At 46.1% G+C, this 19154-nt stretch overlaps 1 protein-coding gene across 13 annotated transcripts in view; it reads right to left on the reverse strand.

Annotated features, from left to right (window-relative positions):
• The window catches only part of LOC105034911 (uncharacterized), a 167883-nt gene that overhangs the window by 40246 nt on the left and 108483 nt on the right, over nucleotides 1–19154 (reverse strand). The window lies entirely within an intron of this gene.

The following is a 19154-nucleotide window of genomic DNA, read 5'->3' on the forward strand; positions in this document are numbered from 1 at the left end:
AGATAAAATTTGAGAAAAATAGTTAGAAAACTATTTTAGTATAGGGTAAGCACTGTACCATATTGACTATACTGTACCAAACCAATAAGGTACTAATATGATACCCAGCACAAAGATTGCAGACCTTGTGCATGAGCTTAATATAATTCAGGACATACCAAAAATTTCCTTAGTTTAAATATATGTGAAGAAGAAGACTGTCATGAATATGACTAAAGACTAGACTAGGCAAAGTAGACTTGAAGCATAATTCACAATAATTTTGTGGGCCTGAAGCACGTTTGCTGCTCACGAGAGTATCCTTAAATGCAAAATGATTGAAGAAGATCCATCTTCTCATAAACTCAAGGTTTTAAATCGTGTGGGACAAAGATGTCATGGCTTCTCCATAGAACAGGATGCCCCATTGTCCCATCCCGTCCCACCAACAGTCCCAATCATATATCTTGGTAAATATCCTTCTTCTCCTTCTTTTCTTTCTTTTTTCTATCTTTCTTTCTTTCATTTCCTTTTTCTTTTCTTTTTTTCGCCGTTTCTTTTTTTCATTTTCTTCTTTTCTTTCATTTTTTCTTTTCTTTATCTTTCCTTCCTTTCCTTCTTTCTTCTTCTCTCCCTATATGGATGGATTTCGGAGTTCCAAACTTGTCCCGATCTCATTTTTTCACAGAAATGGGACCGGATGGCTAGGATGCCCAAAAGTCCACTCTCTCCAGACTGAACTCATGGAATACTTTCCAAGGCGAATAATGAGTAATACACTTGGAAAATGGAGTAGTGATAAATGGTAATGGCTAATGCTATCAACAGATTGGTCATGACACTTAATGACATGCAGGATTCAGAAAGGAACAGTAATGCCATTACTTTACCCACTAGGGTCTTTTCCAACTGAAGATAATGATGTCATGCCTGGTTGCCTACTATTGATTCTCTTTGACATCCTTTCTTGATTCTGTTTCTCTTCTCTGTAACTGCTTTTCAGGATGTTTTCTGCCAAATTAAGAGGTAGATTTAAGGCTTGGTTAAGAAGTTGTGAATATATCCATTTTTGCATATGTTATAAAGGGGCTTCCAACCTTAACTCAAAGAAGAGCATCCATTTTTTCATTAATATTCAGAATTCATTATCCTTCTTATTCTCTCTATTTTTCACCAAATTCTTTTACGAAACTGAACAGAAAGCAGGGAACCATTTTCTTTATAGAAATTGGTCCAGTTGCATTTTTCTCTTTCAATACCCTTTTTTTGTTCCTTTTTTCACTCTTCTTATTTAATTTTGGTAAACTTATCCCTACCTTCTGCATTTTCCCTTTCTTTCTCATATTATTAGAGATAATACTCCATATAGTATTACAAATTTTTTTCTATTTGTGATACCATGCATCTACATGCAACAGTTGTTTCTTAATAACCTATATGCCTGTTATTTATATTAGGCTGTTGACACCATCTAGTAAAGCATTCCAGATCTGTGATCTTTCACGCCTGTCTTTGAGTTTTATTTAAGCTCCACAATTCAGCTTCTTTTCTCTACACATGTTGCAAAGCCTCTGCCAACTACTGGCTCTTCTAACATTGATTTATAGTTTTATAACTTAGATTTGACCACCTATATGTCCTCGTCACAGCAGTACACTTGTCAAATAACACTAAAAAACTATCCCCAATCCAAAGGCCTGATCATCTGCAGCCAAGAACCTGCCAAAAATTGATACGATCATACTGCTCAATGCTACTCAATCCTTCATGAATGATCAAAAGAAGCTGACAAAATGACCTAGTGATAGCTATACTGAACGTGGCTTATCTATTAAACCTTCCAAGGTCCGTAGCTGCATCTCACCTCCCTTGGTCTCCATATTGTGCTTGTTCAATTGTCATTCTTATATCTATAAGAAAACTGGTTTATGGCTCCTTACTTGTGTCTCTGTTCAGCATATAATCTTAAGCAAAATGACACTGGTGATATCATCCTATTTATATGCATTTAGATGCCCACGAAATAACATTTTTAAGCACCTTCCTTTATTTGAGCTTTCTCTTTTCCGTATCCTGTAGCAGTTTCTACAATCATCTCATCTTCTGTGAGCTCTTTATCCTTTGATTCAATTCTCTCCTTCACCTTGAGCTCATGCTTTCCCCTTATCCTGATATCCTTATCTACACCCTTCATCTCTTGCCCAATCTTCCATTGCTCAAATTCTATGCCTAGTAGTAGTGTGTTAACACATCCACACAAGTGCCATACGTTGTTCCAAATCAGAGGTTCTCAGAAAGATGGACCTACCTACTTGGCTTCTTCCTTTATGTGTTCCTACCCTACCTGCTGTGGTATTAGCAGCATTGGCATCATTCTTATTTTCTTGACTACCACATAACCAACCAGGTTTCGCCGAACTGGCCCGAACTGAATGGTGCAGGGCATGCCGAACCATACCGGTGGCTTACCAGTGCGGTTCGGACGTTCAATTCGAAACACTAGTGAAAACGGAGTGAGAGAGAAGGAAGAGAGGAAGAGAGAGAGGAGAGGGGAGAGAAGCAAAGAAGGCTAGAGGTGGCCAGCAGGCGCCACGTGAAGCCCACCAGAGGGCCTCCAGGGCTCCATAGTCCTTTATGAGATATGAAGAGAGAGAGAGAGAGGAGGGGAGGAAGAGAAGAGAAAGGAGGGGAAGGCAAGCCCATTATCGGCTTCACTATTTATCGTATTTTTTTTTAAAAAAAAAAAGATGATGAAACAAGGGAGTTGCCCCTGTTTCAAACCCATGACAACTGCAGGGCATTTTTGGACTGTTCGATGGCCACAATAGCCATCTGACAGCCGCTCCACCGTCTTCTTCTTCCCTCCCTTCTCCTCTCACTATCTCTCTTTGCTTTCATTTTCTCCTGCAGAGGATCATGGAGCCCGAGAGGCCTCAGCAGCCCTCCAGTGGCCACTACCGGTGTCTTCACCGACATCCCTTTCCCTCCCTCCCCCCTCTCTTTTTTTCTCTTTGGTTCATCCCCTATTTCTGCATCGGTTTGGACTTCATACGATCTGGTATGGGGACATACTGACTCGTACCGCTGGCCAACTGATATGGAAAACCATTCTGAGTTGACAATCCTTGTAACCAACTCACAAAATATATACTGCAGTAATCCTTTTCCATTAAGAGCTACCATAATACGTCGTATCCCCATCAATGTGGCAATGCTGCATTTACAAATATAAGAGTTTGAAATACAAATGATTGTGTACTCAACTATTATGGCCAATGTTTGTCATATGGGGTGTACCATACTGTACTAGTATGCCATACCGTTCGTAGCATACCATACCGACACCGTCATACCAGTCCGCACCATGTATTGACACTGTAAAAGGATGGTACTAGTATAAAATCCGATACCGAGATGATGAACCTTGATTATGGCTCTTCTATACTTGTAGACATAAAAGAGTCCCAGTTCAACAAGATCCTGTTTAGTTGAGTGCCTTTACTATGTAAAAGAAATCAAGCATTTCTAATGGTGTCTCATGGCTTTACTCAAAAACATAGTGCACATTGTAGGATCATTCCTCCATTTACCATGAAGGCCCACTTTCAGTTGATCAGTGTCACTGCCACAAGTCATAACTGCCTCTTTTGTAAGCTAGACATAAAGATGTATGTGGCCATGGTGATTTTCATTGGGTTTATATTTTTGTAACACACTCAATATGCACCTCATACTAGTTAGAGAAATTAAGCATGGTTTCAAGTTTCAACAATAAATTTTATGTTAGGTAGATTTAGCTATCATACCATGTTGGTTTGCACAACTTCTAAAATATGTACGCTTAACATGGTTAAAATATTCCACTTCCCCAATAAAATAAAGTTAATCAAGGTCCACCTATATCACTGATTTGGCATGAGAATCCACTGCCCTATACCATGTCAGGATCTTGAGGTTGCCTACTGTTCAGTTGGTTACATCTTTCTTTCATAAAAGTGCTGTGAAGAGCCCACTAGCTTGATGCCAGAATGATTTTTACCAGTCTTTTGTCTAGAACAACATGAGATTGTAAAGTTCTTACAAATCCAATCAGCTACCATTAGCTTGTTGGACCTTTAGTTAGTCCAACCATCTCTGAAAATTGCTGTGTCATGAGTAAGAAACTATGAATGGTCAGGTTCACCTACAAGATCGAAATCTCAGCTTTGATTATGATTTGCACGTAAAAGATGAATTTGTTTTTTGACAATTTCAGTGGTTTCAATTGTAGTTTTTGCAACTTCAGATAAAAATATGAAAGAAACTTAGAAGACATCAATTATAAGTACAAAAATTAAAAAAAGAAAAGAAAAGCAAAATAATTTAAGAAAAACTAGGTTTTCAATTATAGTTTAAATTCTACTATTTTTGAAATTATATCCCTTCTATGTTTTTTGCACTGGATTAATCAAAATGTTATATTATAAAACATACAATATTTGAAAAGTAAATTATGTTGACAGTTTAATATATCATTTAATGTTTAATGGAAATGTGACATTAGTAGGGAGAAAATGCCTTAACAATCCATTTAAATATTTTTAAAATACAAATTCATAATGTATTTTACCTGTCAAAATACTTGAACTATCTAATTTAATCTAGAAAAAAAATGCTTCCCAACATTAATGAAATGAAAAAAAATGATAAAAAAGGTGAAAACATGAACAGCCCATAGATAATAAATCTAGCCCCATAAATTGAACAGAATCCAATTTTGAATTGATTCCAACCCAAATAGAAAAGTATAGATTCTGTTTGGAAATTCAGATGAAGCTTCGTAGTCTTAGTACTAGGCCTCGTACCGATGCCAGCCTGTTACTGTGCCAGTATGAGGCTAGTTGGATATATCGAGTATCGATATACCTCCTGTACCACGTACCGAAACAGCACGGTACATCTTATACCATTTAGTTTGGTATAGTATAGTAAACCTTACTTTATACAACATCCATCATGTACTTAGACAAATATGTCTAGATGCATGTAATTTAAATTTTGAAAGATGAACCTTCTATCGGTCTGCAAAGTATTGAAAAATAACTGTGCTTTAAAGACTAGTTTATAAGACTATTCTAGCCAAATTTTTGGACAAGATTCATGACTCGGTACCAAAGCCCATGCCGGCCGGCTGACGGTACGGCTCGGTATGGGTCTATACCAGATCAGACCAGTGCGAACTGATATGGCAAAGAAGGAAGAGGGAGAAGAAAGAGAGGATGAGGGGGAAGGAGAGGAAGAGAGGGAGAGAGGAGGGAGAGGGAGAGAAAGAGATGGCCTCCGGTGGAGTGTTGGTACGGATGGAGGGAGGGAAGGAGAAAGCGTGGGAGACCTCACTGACTCACCGGAGGCCTTCGAACGGGCGACGAGTCAACGCGAAGGGAGCGAAGGGCAGCCGAGGGCCGCGAAGGATGGTAGATTCAAAATAGGGGTTCGCCCCTGTTTCAATTTTAATTTTTGATTTTTCACGAGCGAAGTCAGCAACACTGTTACCGACTTCAACTGAAATTTTCTACAACAATAAAAATTCGCAAAGTCCACAACTGGGTTGCCAACTTCACACACTAAAATCCAAAAAAAATCCGAAATAGGGGTGAACCCCTGTTTCAAAAATGGAGGTAGAGGCCCTCCTTCGGCTCGGCCGCCCTCAAGCCCCTCGACATGGGCTCGCTGGCTGCTGTAGATGTCGTAGCAGAGGCACTGTCCATCCAGAGGCCTCCAACAGCCTTGGGAGATCTGATAAAGACCTCCCACTCTCTCTTCTTCCCTCCCTCTGCACATACCGACCTCGACAAGATGTCGAATGGCCTCTGATGGCCGCCAGAGGCCCCCTCTTCCTCTCCCTCTCCTTCTCTCCCCCCCTCTTTATCTCTTCCTTTCTTTCTTCTCCCTCCCACCGAAGGCCCTCTCTTCGTCTCCCTCTCCTTATCTCCCCCTTTCTCTCTCTTCCTTTCTTCTCCCTCTCGAGCCTCTCCCTCTCCTTCTCTCCCCCTTTCTCTCTCTTCCCTTCTTCTCCCTCCCTTCGAGAACCATTTTGGACATAAGAACCATCCCAATTCTCCACCGGTCCGGCTCAGTATGGGGTGTATCGGGTGGTTCGGATCGATTTTCAAAACCATACTTTTGGGTTTTGCCGATGTTTGGGTATAACAAAATTTATGAGATTTTACAATTTAAAATATAGCTTCATATGACAACAATCTGGAATTTGAACTAAAAATGAGAAACCAACCTTTCAATCTAAAAACATTTGATGTTTTTTGAGTATTATTATGAAACTCAAATAAGAGATGTTTACTTTTTCACATGTAATGTTTTAAGCTTCCATTCATCCATCAATCTGTCAATCCCTCGTGGGCGAGTGTAACCAAGTTTGCTTAGTAATCTACTCTATCAATCAATCTTCTTCTAATAAAAAACCTAAATCAAACACTTGTACGGCTGTACCATCCCCGCCTAATTCCATTTTCATTACCTTAGTAAACTTCAGATTTGGTACCACCTCTATCCATGGTACAGATATTCCACTTATATAAAGCAGAATTGTACCTGAATGGGCACAATGAGATGGGGCTCACCATCTCTCCAGACACCTTAAGTTCGAATCAAGGTTTGCCATATCGTACCGAACCGGCCGGTACACCCCATCTCGTACTGGACCGGCGGGGAACCGGCACGATTCGGCCGGTAAAATCAATACACCGGCGGTACCGAAGAATAAAGAAAGGAAAGTAAGAAAGAGAGAGAGAGGGGAGGGAAGGGAGGGAGGTGGGAGCCGCCGGAGGCCGGTGATGGCCGGCTGCGGTCGTCGGAGGGCTTCCGAGCTCCGTATCGCCCGATAGGACTTTCAAGAGAGCAAAAAAGAGAGAGAGAGCGCTCGGAGGGGGGCGGGGAACCTACCGGACAGACAGTGCCTCCGTTGCGAGGCTCCCGGTGGCCGGCGAGCCGACGCCAACGGCCTGAGGGCGGTCGAGCGGGCGGAGCCCCTCCGCGGCTCCACCCCCTTCTTCTTTTACGAAACAGACGACGTCTGTTTCAATTTTTTTTTTTGTTTTAAACTTATGAAGTCGGCAACTGGGTTGCCGACTTAAGAATTTTTTTTAAAAAAACAAAAATCGTGAAGCCAGCAAATCGTTTGCCGACTTCACTTAAAACCATATTTTTAAAAAAATTTGCGAAACAGGGATGTTGGGTATAAAATACCCCCAGCCGAAGTTTGTAAAAGGCCGACCCTTCCAGGGCTTTTCCGGCTTCCGACCTTGTGTGGCGTCTTTCTGAACTCCCTCGACCGTCCGAGCTTCCATAATACCATCCGGACTTCTCCGATAATGAGCTCCTCCATACATCTACCGGACTGCTCCAAACGCTCTCCGAGCTTCACTATCAGCAGATTTTCTACAGTGATCGACTATTCTCTGAATCTCTTCCGGACTTCTACCGGCCACGAACGACTTTACTCCGAACTTCTTTCGGACTTCGTCAATGTCCGAGCTTCTCCAACAGCAGGACGTCTACAATAACCAGATTCCATCCAAGTTTCTACGGCAGTCGACCGCCTTTCTGATTTCATCCGAGCTCCTACAAGAGCCGGATCTCTACCCCGAACTTCTATTGCAAGCGGACTTCATCTGAGCTCCTACAAGAATCGGACTCCATCCGAACTCCTACAGTGGATGGATCACAGACGAACTCCTACAACGGACAGGCTCCACCTGCCGGGTCTCTACTCCGAACTTCTTTCGAACTTCGTCAATGACCGAGCTTCTCCAGCAGCGGGACTGCTACAATAAGAAGTCTCCATCCGAGCTTCTACAACAACTGGTCTTCGTTCGAGCTTCTACAATAAGCGGACTCCTTTCAGACTCCTACAAAAGTCGGACTCCGTCCGAACTTCTACAGCAGAATTGAATCCCAGACGGACTTCTCTGGCAATCAAACTTCTACTGAACTTCACCGACAGAAAGTCCCCATCCAAACTTCTACAGCAGATGACTCCCGCCTGTAGAATCAGCATCCAAAGCATCCGACAACAGTAGACTCGTCAGCAATCTCGGAAACATCCGAACTTCTCCTGGATTGCTGAGACAGAGAGCCATTCCGCTCCATCAGACGTCCCAGCCAAGCTTCAACCGTCAAGCCCGAACTCTCTGGCAAGTCACGACAATGGCCACTACCCTACTCCACTCTCTGTAACGGATTCCACGTGGCCCCACCACTCTCTGGTAAGTCGCGACAACGGACACCACTCCACTCTCCGTAACAAACTCCACGTGGCCCTGAACGACCCCCTGACGCCACTACTCTCCGTAACAAACTCCGCATGGCCCCGAACAGCCCACTACCAGACAGTTACAGACGTCGCTGTCAATCAGTTACGCTCTCCGTCTATAAAAAGAGACCCCCAGATACGTTCTTCTCTAAGCTCTAAACTCTATCTCGAAACTCTGCTAAAATTCTATTTGAGTGCTCCATTTCTATTGAGGCAGAGTACTGACTTGAGCGTCGGAGGGTCTTGTCGGAGCACCCCCAACTCCGGTTTAGACTTCTCTTGCAGCTCCCGACGGCGGATGCGATCCCCTCGACTCCAGCTTCTCCGGCGTCGGTGGAATTCTGCACCAACAGAATTGGCGCTAGGAGGGTCCGTGTCTTCACAGTACCCTTGTTCTTAAAGGAGTGCTCAACGGGACTGTCTCCGGTCATCTTCTCCGACATCTTCTTCTCCTTCTCTTGCCAGATCTCCACCTGATGCCTCCCCGAAAGGCATCCACCAGGCGATCCACGGCCTCCGCGGCCAGATCCCAGCGAGGTCCGCAAGCTCCGACCTCGTCTCCAGTTTCTCAGGCTCCTCCGGCAACGGCAGTCGATATGGAGCAGTTCGACTTGCTGGTTTAGCAGGTCAGGAGCCTCACCGAAGCAGTGCAGGCCATGCAGCAGCAGCCGCAGGCATCAGTGTGGCTGGAAAGGGATTCGTCGGAGTTCCAAAATCCGACGATCGGGCGGGCCACTTGGGCCAGTCGCCCTGTCTTCCCCGGAAAGGGGAAGCAGAAGGCGGAGAGCCCTCCGTCCAATCATGATTCCACCCTCGGAGAGTCCCTACCTCCGTTCCACCAGAAGACCCTCGAGACTCGCAGTCAAGAGGACGACCTCCTGGATCAAAGATTCCAGGACATGAACTAGCGGATCGAAGAGCTCCGTCATGCTCCCACTGCTTACGGTGAGGACATCTGCACTGACCCTCCTTTCTCTCAAATGATCATGCAGGAACCAATCCCGCCGAACTTCAAGCTCCCCCAATTCGAGAGCTACGACAGGACCTCAGATCCGGTTGACCACCTGGAGGCCTTCCGGACAATGATGCTGCTCCATGGCGCGCCAGACGCCATCCTGTACCGAGCTTTTCCGTCTACCTTGAAGGGAGCAACAAGAAATTGATACTCGGTACTGAAGCCAGGTACTATCTTCTCCTTTGATCAGATGAGCCACCAGTTTGTTGCTCATTTCGTCAGCAGCCGACGTTCCCAGAGAGGTTCGGAGTCCCTCATCAACATCAAGCAAAAGGAGGGAGAATCCATCCGAACTTACGTCAACCGTTTTAACATCGCCGCGTTGAAGATTCGGAACTTGGACCAATCGGTTGCAATGGCCGCCCTGAAGAGCGGTCTTCAAAAGAACGATCTTCTGTTCTCCCTGAAAAAGAAGTATCCCAGGGACTTCACTGATCTGTTGGCTCGGGCCGAAGGATATGCCCGAGCAGAGGAAGCCTTCAAGCTGAAGGACGAGGAGGCCGCGAAGGAGCGGCAGGTGAGTGACTCCAGCAAGCTCGCAATTGAAAAAGGGCCAAGTGAAGCTCGGCCACGTTCTCGAACTCCCCCCGGACACAAGCATGTCCGCACTCCTCCCCGAGCTCGTAGACAGAGGAGCCCGGACCGCAGAGTTCGACGGAGCTCTCTCCCAGGAAGATTCCACAGCTACGCCCCCCTCAATGCTCCAAAAGCTCAAATGTTGATGGAGGTCAGGGAGCAGCTGCCAAGGCCAGAAAGAATGCGCACAACCCCGGAAAGCGCAACCCCAACAAGTTCTGCCTCTATCATCGTGACCACGGCCACGATACAGAGTGCATTCCTCTCCGAGACGAGATCGAGGAGCTCATCAGACGAGGTCGGCTCGATTGATTCATCCGACGTCGGCCTAAGGGTAGGGAAGATCGGCCGAGGGCCCTGCCACAACCGAAGCCATCAAGGAGGGAGGAGCAGCCTGAAGATCGGCCTCCAATCGGGATCATCAACTCCATCTCTGGAGGACCTCGACGGGGAGTAGGTCTTCCGCGACTATGGGATTCGAAAAATCTACGAATGTATTACCAGTAACTTTGCCTTAAATAAATTTTTTTTTTTTCATATTCGCACATCTTTTCTTTTGGCATGAGCTTTTAACGACAGGGAGTAGCTCCTTCAGACAATCGAAACTAAGCGTGTCAGGAACAGGAGGAGAACCTCGTCCTGACATGAGCAAAATCGAAGGCCCGATTATTTAAAGATCGGATGGGGGGAGAGGCCCTTGCAACGGCCCTTATGTACCCCCACAGCCATGTTAGGAACAGGAGGAGAACCTCGTCCTAACATGAGCAAAGTCGAAGGCTCGATTATTTAGAGACCGGATGGGGGGAGAGGCCCTTGCAACGGCCCTTATGTGCCTCCACAGCCATGATAGGAACAGGAGGAGAACCTCGTCCTAACATGAGCAAAGTCGAAGGTCCAATTATTTAAAGACCGGATGGGGGGAGAGGCCCTTGCAACGGCCCTTATGTGCCCCCACAGCCATGTTAGGAACAGGAGGAGAAGCTCGTCCTAACATGAGCAAAGTCGAAGGCCCGGTTATTTAGAGACCGGATGGAGGGAGAGGCCCTTGCAACGGCCCTTATGTGCCCCCACAGCTATGTTAGGAACAGGAGGAGAACCTCGTCCTAACATGAACAAAGTCGAAGGCCCGGTTATTTAGAGACCGGATGGGGGGAGAGGCCCTTGCAACGGCCTTTACGTGCCCCCATAGTCCTATTAGGAACAGGAGGAAAACCTCATCCTAACATGAGCTGAGATTAACTGTGTCAGGAACAGGAGGCGAACCTCGTCCTGACACAAACAAAGACCTGATCGTTCAAGGCCGGATGAGGGGGAAAGCCTTCTCAACGGCTCCTCTACATTCCTACGACCCCGTTAAGAGCAGAGGGAAAACCCTCACTCGAACACAAAAAAAAAAAGAGGGAGCAAGAGAAAAAGGAAAAGCGACGAGCTACGCCAGTGATAAGGGAAAAACAAACTACATCAAAGACACAAGGAACCTCGTCCCAACAAGGAATGAGACTCTTGTCAAAAACCCTCAGTCTCTAAGAGGGAACCCAACACTGGCAGGAGAAAATCGACTTCTTCAAGGTAACGAGAAGTTCGGGCCCCCAAGCTCAAGCACTGGGAGGAAGCGTCAAACTCGAATGGCCTCGAAAAGACCTTCGATCATGAACAAAAGGGGCAAATCAACACGGCGACGACCAGGAACCTTCTAACGACGTCGACATCGAACAAGACAAAAGACAAAAGAAATTCGGTAAACTACAACTTAATGCAAGAATGGACAAGGTAATGGAAAATTTCCTTTTCATTCCATTAGTGAAGTGTACATTACAAAATCTTTGAAGGCCAAAAAAGAAAAACGACAAGAAAAAGAAAGAATACATAGAATAAAAGATAAAGAAGCTCTAAGGAAGCTCGGCTTCTTCAGACTTCTAACTCTCGATTTCAGCAATCATCGAGGATTGCTTTAAGTTTTCGACTTCTTCCAGTTCTTTCTTTCTTAACAGCATCTCCCGATATATTTGGTGGAACCGCCGACTCTCGCCCTTCGACTCCCGAAGCCTCTTCCTCAGAACTTCGGACTCCGCCTCGACATCCTTGACCGCCTGCTGCTCGTAAGCCAGCTGAATCTTCAGCCGCTGCAGTTCGGCCTTCTCCTGTCCAAGGGCCACGGACAGTTCTTCTATGGTCCCCCTCAAAGAGCGGAGCTCGTCGAAGCCTTGTGCAGAGATGGCCTGGACTCTCTCAGATAACTGCCTCTGAAGGCGGACAACCTCGTCGGTCGCCATCTTGAGCTTCCTTCAATAGTCGTCTACTTGCCCGCACCAACCGACTCGGTAGGCGTTGTAGTTCGGCTCGGCATCCTGCAGCTGCTTCTGAAGGTCGGAGAATTTTGACCAGTCTCGATCGCGGTCGGCCTGAGTTGTGAGCCAGGATGAGCTCCCTTCCAACTGGCCGATCTTCTTCCGCACAGCCGCCAACTCGACCTCAAGGGAGCTGATCTTGGAAGCCTAAGTCCAAGATCGGTCGCTGGCACGTTTTCGGAGTTCCTCAAGCGCCTTCACGAAGTCAGCCTTCCTCCGGGTGTAGTCCATGAAGTCCTTTTTGTGGAGGTCCCAAAAGCGAGCAGCCTCCGCAGTGACTTCCGATGGCTCTTCCTCAGTCGGTGAAGTTCGTCATCCAGCTTCTTTGATTTCTTCGTCAGGTGACGAACCTCCCTTCTGAGGTCCCGGACCATCGACTTCAGAGAAATCCCCTGTGGTAGGGGAAGAGCTTCGGCGGGGCACTGTCATTGAAAGACGAGCGCCACAACACAAATTAGTGCTGGAAAATAAAAGAGAAGAAAAAGAATGCAGAGTAAAAAAGAGGAGCCCTCTGTAAAGAAGAGCCCGATTTCATTGATTAAATAGTTCTTAAGTACAAGAGAACGAGAAAAAGTTGCAACAAAGAAAAAAAAAGAGAGAATACAAAATTAGAGGTTTCGGACCTCTGGGGCAGAAGTGGGGGAGCTCGGTGCCCCCGGAAGGTCGGTCGCGGCAGTCACGGCAGTCGAGGAAGTCTCGGCTGGAGGAAGACCGGCAGCAGCTTCAGAAGGCCCGGCTTCGTCATCGGACGCCTCATCCAGAAAGCCGAGGTCCAGCTCGAGAAACTTCCGAACTACCTTCTCTTGGCAGAGCTCGAAGCCCTTGATGAAGGCGGCCTGGCCGAACTCGACCTTCAGATCCCTCATCTCGGAGGAGGTTTTGAACTCCTCCACTGCCCGTACCATTGCCTCCGAGACCAAGATCGGGATCTGCTCCTTCAACTCGAAGACCTCGGCCTCTGCTTTCTTTCTTTCCTCCTCCAAGGTGGCCCTCAAGTCTGCCGAGGTCTGCCCCTCCTGCAGCGCCACTTGGAGACTCGGGACTTCGGCGATCTTCTCCTTGAGGCGGGCGGCCTCGGCCAGGCGACCTTCCTCCGCCTGGATAGCCTCCTTCCTAGCATTGTTCATCGCCTCGATGTTGGCGATGAGCTGGTGTCCAATCTAGAAGAGCAGTCAGGGAGTCAATATGAAAACTAAAGAATAAGCTAAGCAAAGAGGCGAGAAGAAGAAAGGAGTAAATTGACCTACCTCGAGAAAGGATCCCAAAGAGTCCCAGACCCGCTGCTCAGGATCGGCGTGAACGGTCCTGTGGACGACCTTGGGCAGGATGCACCCGTCGACCAATCTCTTTATTATATCCCTATTGTTGAAGGGATTTTCCCCCAAATCTTCTTCGGAGCCATCGACCTCCTTGATGGCAGCCCTGCTACTGCAGCTCTTGCGGGCCAATGTCTTCTTTCTCCTTCTCCGTTCGGCCCCTGGTGCCTCCTCGGACCAGGCCTCTGGAGCAGGAGCCTCGATCGGGGAGCTCCTTAAAGAGGCCCGAGGGACTACGAGCTCGACGTCGGAGGGAGAGTCGACAGCAATGGCCACCTGGGCAGGCGCGGCCGAGCTGGTCTTTTCTGCCCTTGCCCTCTTCGCCGCCCCCGAGGATGCTGCGCCTTTCCTTTTGTGGGTCTTAAGATCCTGGGCTAGCATTCGAGCTGCGTCAGCATCCATATCTGCAGTGAATGAGGATCGACACAACTTAACAAAGGAACAAGAAGAAAGGGGAAGCAAAAAAATAAATAAATAAATAAATAAATATACCGGTAGGGTTGAGAGGACTTAGGCCGATGTTAAACAAGAGTTGTTCCTTCAGGAGGTTGGAGAGAAGAGGGGCTGGATAAGCCTCGAGTTTATTGGAGGCTTCAAGGTCATCCTGTCCCAGGCTAGAAGCCCGGCGGACGGAATCCCTCAGGGAGCCCCAGGGGAGCAACCCCAGCTCCAAGGTTGGGCATCGGACGTAAAAATACCTCTCCTTCCAGTTGTGGATAGAAGAGGGGGCATCTTTCAGCAACCCCTTTCTACCGAACTGAGGGGAGAAGTACCACCAGTCCTTTGCCGAGGGATGACGCTTGAAGGTGTAGAAATTCCTAAACAAAGAAAGAGTCGGCCGAACTTCAGCTAAACTACAGAGGGAAAGAAATCCTATCAGAAACCTAAAGGAGTTCGGCGCTACAGAAACTAAAGAAATGTTTAAGAAGCGGAAGAGAGCAATAACAAAAGGTGGAAGCGGAAGTCGAAGCCCGACGCGGAAAGCTTCTTGGTATAAACAAAAGCAGCCAGGGGGACGAGTGCTAGCCCGGCCAGTCGGCCCGGGAAGCTCCAGCTCGTACTCCGGAGAAACCCCGTACTGAATCCTAATCAATAAGAATTCCTCCGGAGTCAGAGAGCTGGGGATGGTGTCTGGTACAAAGACCGGACGAGGTTCATCTACAGAGCTAAGATTTTGGGGGACTGGAACGGACGAACTCCTAGAACTGCTAGAGGAAGTGCTGGAGGACATTTTGAATCGAGTGAAAATCCTAAAAATTCCAAAAAAATTGGAAAAAATAAGAAACAGGACGTTCGTGGAAAACCGAACAGGTGGAATGTAAAGGAAGAAAAACGGAAGAAGAACAGCAAGAGAAAAAAAAAGGGGAGAGTTCTGAAACTAACCTAGACTGGTCCGAAGGATGCAGAGATGTAGAGATGGGGATGACTCGAAGAACGCCTAAGGCCGAAAAGGATGCTGGGGAAGAACGGAATTCTCAGGGAGGGACCGAAGAAACTTCCAGACAAAATGAAACCCATGAAGGAGGGAGGCGGGTTTAAATAGGCGACGAGGTCCGGCGGAATAATGATCGCGGATCTCCTCTGGCCGATCTACAACTGCCACGTGTCCCACTCATCATGACAGACGGCTGAAAGTGGCCGACAACTGACAGAACCATTATTGCGCCGTACCTAGAGCAACGCTCCAGCGAAAATCCCGAAAAAATCTTTTCGGATCGCCTCGATTAGAAAAGGCTCCAGCACCAGCGCGCCAAATGCCAAAATATCTGAAAACAATCGAATACGAAAATCGAGGGAGAAAACTTCGACTGTGAAAATTTCTCTATACTTCATTCGGAATCCGAACTCGGAAGTAGGGGGACTGGTGTTGGGTATAAAATACCCCCAGCCGAAATTTGTAAAAGGCCGACCCTTCCAGGGCTTTTCCGACTTCCGACCTTGTGTGGCGTCTTTCTGAACTCCCTCGACCGTCCGAGCTTCATAATACCATCCGGACTTCTCCGATAATGAGCTCCTCCATACATCTACCGGACTGCTCCAAACGTTCTCCGAGCTTCACTATCAGTCGATTTTCTACAGTGATCGACTATTCTTCGAATCTCTTTCGGACTTCTACCGGCCACGAACGACTTTACTCCGAACTTCTTCCGGACTTCATCAATGTCCGAGCTTCTCCAACAGTAGGACGTCTACAATAACCAGATTTCATCCAAGTTTCTACGGCGGTCGACCGCCTTCCGGATTTCATCCAAGCTCCTACAAGAGCCGGATCTCTACTCCGAACTTCTATTGCAAGCAGACTTCATCCGAACTTCTACAGTGGATGGATCACAGACGAACTCCTACAATGGACAGGCTCCACCTGCCGGGTCTCTCTTCCGAACTTCTTCCGAACTTCGTCAATGATCGAGCTTCTCCAGCAGCGGGACTGCTACAATAAGAAGTCTCCATCCGAGCTTCCACAACAACTGATCTTCGTTCGAGCTTCTACAATAAGCGGACTCCTTTCAGACTCTTACAAAAGCCGGACTCCGTCCAAACTTCTACAGCAGAATTGAATCCCAGACGGACTTCTCTGGCAATCGAACTTCTACTGAACTTCACCGACAGAAAGTTCCCGTCCGAGCTTCTACAGCAGATGACTCCCACCTGTAGCATCAGCGCTAAAGGCATCCGACAACAGTAGACTCGTCAGCAACCTCGGAAACATCCGAACTTCTCCTGGATTGCTGAGACAGAGAGCCATTCCGCTCCATCAGACGTCCCAGTCGAGCTTCAACCGTCAGGCCCGAACTCTCTGGCAAGTCACGACAATGGCCACTACCCTACTCCACTCTCTAGCAAGTCGCGACAACAGATACCACTCTACTCTCCATAACAAACTCCACGTGGCCCTGAACGGCCCCCTGACGCGACTACTCTCCGTAACAAACTCCACGTGGCCCCGAACGGCCCACTACCGGCAGTTACAGACGTCGCTGTTAATCAGTTACGCTCTCCGTCTATAAAAAGGGACCCCCAGATACATTCTTCTCTAAGCTCTAAACTCTATCTCAAAACTCTGCTAAAATCCCATTTGAGTGCTCCATTTCTGTTGAGACAGAGTACTGACTTGAGCGTCGGAGGGTCTTGCCGGAGCACCCCCAACTCCGGTTTAGACTTCCCTTGCAGGTCCCGGTGGCGGACGCGATCCCCTCGACTCCAACTTCTCCGACGTCGGCGGAATTCTGCACCAACAGAATTCAACAAGAGGCGATGCCCCTTTTTCACGCCTACGGCGCTGCGCCCGTGGACGGTGCCCTCCGACGGCCACGGCGGCCAGTCGGAGGCCGTTCGGCGGTCCCGCCGGCTCCTTCCCCTCCCTCTTTTTTTTTCTTCCTCTTTCTCTCTCTCAATTTCTCTCTTTTTTCTTCCAGTTCGGATCGTCAATTCGGTACGGTATGAAATCATACCGAACCATACCGCCGGCCGGCCGACCGAAATGGCCGGCAGTACCGGTTCAGCAAACCTTGGTTCGAATAGTAGAGAGTGTGGACCCTGTAGAGGCACAGAACATTATTCTTAAGGTTTTGTATGTACACCCAAGTTGGAGGAAATTTGATGCTGAAAGACCACTTGTAAAGTACATAGAGCTCTCCTCTTGGACACCCAGACAAAAATGAAAATGGAAAGAAGGCGAGTAACCATCCACTTATCCACTTTTCTTTTGATTTCGAAACATTTACTTAATTGATATTCATGTAAACAAGTGCTCTTCTATGCCTTATTAATATCCTAGTCAGCACTATTTGATCCCTTTACGCCAACTAATCTACTTAAGGAACAGACTTAATTAGGCAACCAACATAAGTAGGTCAATTCACTTAGTCGGCCCCAATTGCTTAGCCAGCCTACCTGCCTATAAATACAGGCAAGTAGGACCAGCCAACAAAAAGGAAGAAAAGGAAGGCGAATAGGAGGAGGAAGAAGAGGAACTCGGAGATTCTTTTAGCATTATGTTATAAGTAACTTTTCCACTATCTTTTGAATTTTAAGTGTTGTCTTCTGAGCCTTAAAGTTCTTTTCAAGCTTAGATCTGTTCCATCTCAAGCCAAATTTCAGACTCTAGGACTTCCTCTATGCAAACAAATATATCACATATTGAATTTCAAGTCAGAGTATGTTCTTTGTGACTCTTGTTACATCTTGATCCAAATCACCCGATGAAACCCTAAACTCAGCAAGTTCTGCAAGGTCCTTGGAAACCCTAGAACACAAGTTCCTTTTTGCCTATGAATGTTGTGACAAAATTCATGTTTTTTACATTTCTGAATTAAGTTTATTTTGATAGGCTAAAGTACTAGTGAATCCTCAACATTTAGGGCATCCTTTGGATTTTGACCCAATAATTCATTTCATATTTGAAAGTTACTCTACATTTAAAACTTATAATTAGTTACAAAGATCTTGACTTATTGTCCTAGGGAAATTTGATACTCTATTAACTTGAATTATCCATTTTATTTCTATGCAAAAATGTTGAAATAAAATGAGTTTCCCATAACTATTTTTAACACATCTATACAAATGTGTGTGTATGTGTGTTTATATATGTATATGTGTGACTATATCAAGTTATCAAATTTAGAATATGGTTTTGTGAGAATCTCTTTATTACAATTGCTTCCATTTGGAGTTTTCTGATAAGTATTCCATTTTGTATTCATCTCGTATTCAAAACTAAAAACTAGTTGTAATACTGCACCCCTACGCATGGATCTCAAAGCAGCATCAAAAATAAATAAATAAATTTGAAGACGACTCCCGTAAGGAGTCTTCTTCCCAAATGACTCCTCAACAGAGTCGAAAATCCTCTATGGGGAGGAGTGGAACTCCTGCCCTCCGGCCCTATTTAAAAGGCAAGGCTCTTCCCTCTTCCTCTCATCAAGAATCAAGGACAAATCCGAAGAAGATCGCCAGAGTTTCCTCTCTTCTTCCTCTCCTTAAGCTCACCGGATTTCAGTCTAAAAATCGTCAGAAAAGCAAGGTAAGAACCTAAGAAATTTAGGTTGATCTTTTCCCTAAGAACAAAAAGGGACCACACGTCCCCTGTTTTTCCATAGAAGCCACGGGAAGAAAATAGGAAGAAGAAAAAAAGAAAAAAAGAAAAAAAAGGAAAAGAAAAAAAGAGAAAGGGAGAGAAACAATTTCTCGCTCTTCCCTCATCCCTCTCTCCCTTCTCTCTTCAAGGGCTTACACTCTCTCTCTAAAAATTTTACTCTCTCTATTTTCTCTCTCAAAGATTCTCTCTTTAGACTATTCGTCTCTTTTCATGGATTTCTCTTTCTAGAAGTCATCTCTTTAAGATTAATTGAGTAAAGGACTTTATTTTGATGATTTTTAATCCAGCCTAATGAAGGTTCTAGATCCACGACCGTCGGACTACGTGCTGGCACCCATCTTGATTAGATTGAGATTCTTTATATTTGATCATCCTTAATAGGATAAAGTTAACATGATTGGACCAACCCAAACCATAGGATATGACTATGATTTATCATATCTTCCTTAATTATTTATGTCCTTTCTGATTATTGGACTCAATTATGTTTAGGGGTGTAGATTCTCGACAA

This window comes from Elaeis guineensis, chromosome 16 (genome assembly GCF_000442705.2).
Source record: "Elaeis guineensis isolate ETL-2024a chromosome 16, EG11, whole genome shotgun sequence".
Taxonomy (NCBI): Eukaryota; Viridiplantae; Streptophyta; class Magnoliopsida; order Arecales; family Arecaceae; genus Elaeis; species Elaeis guineensis.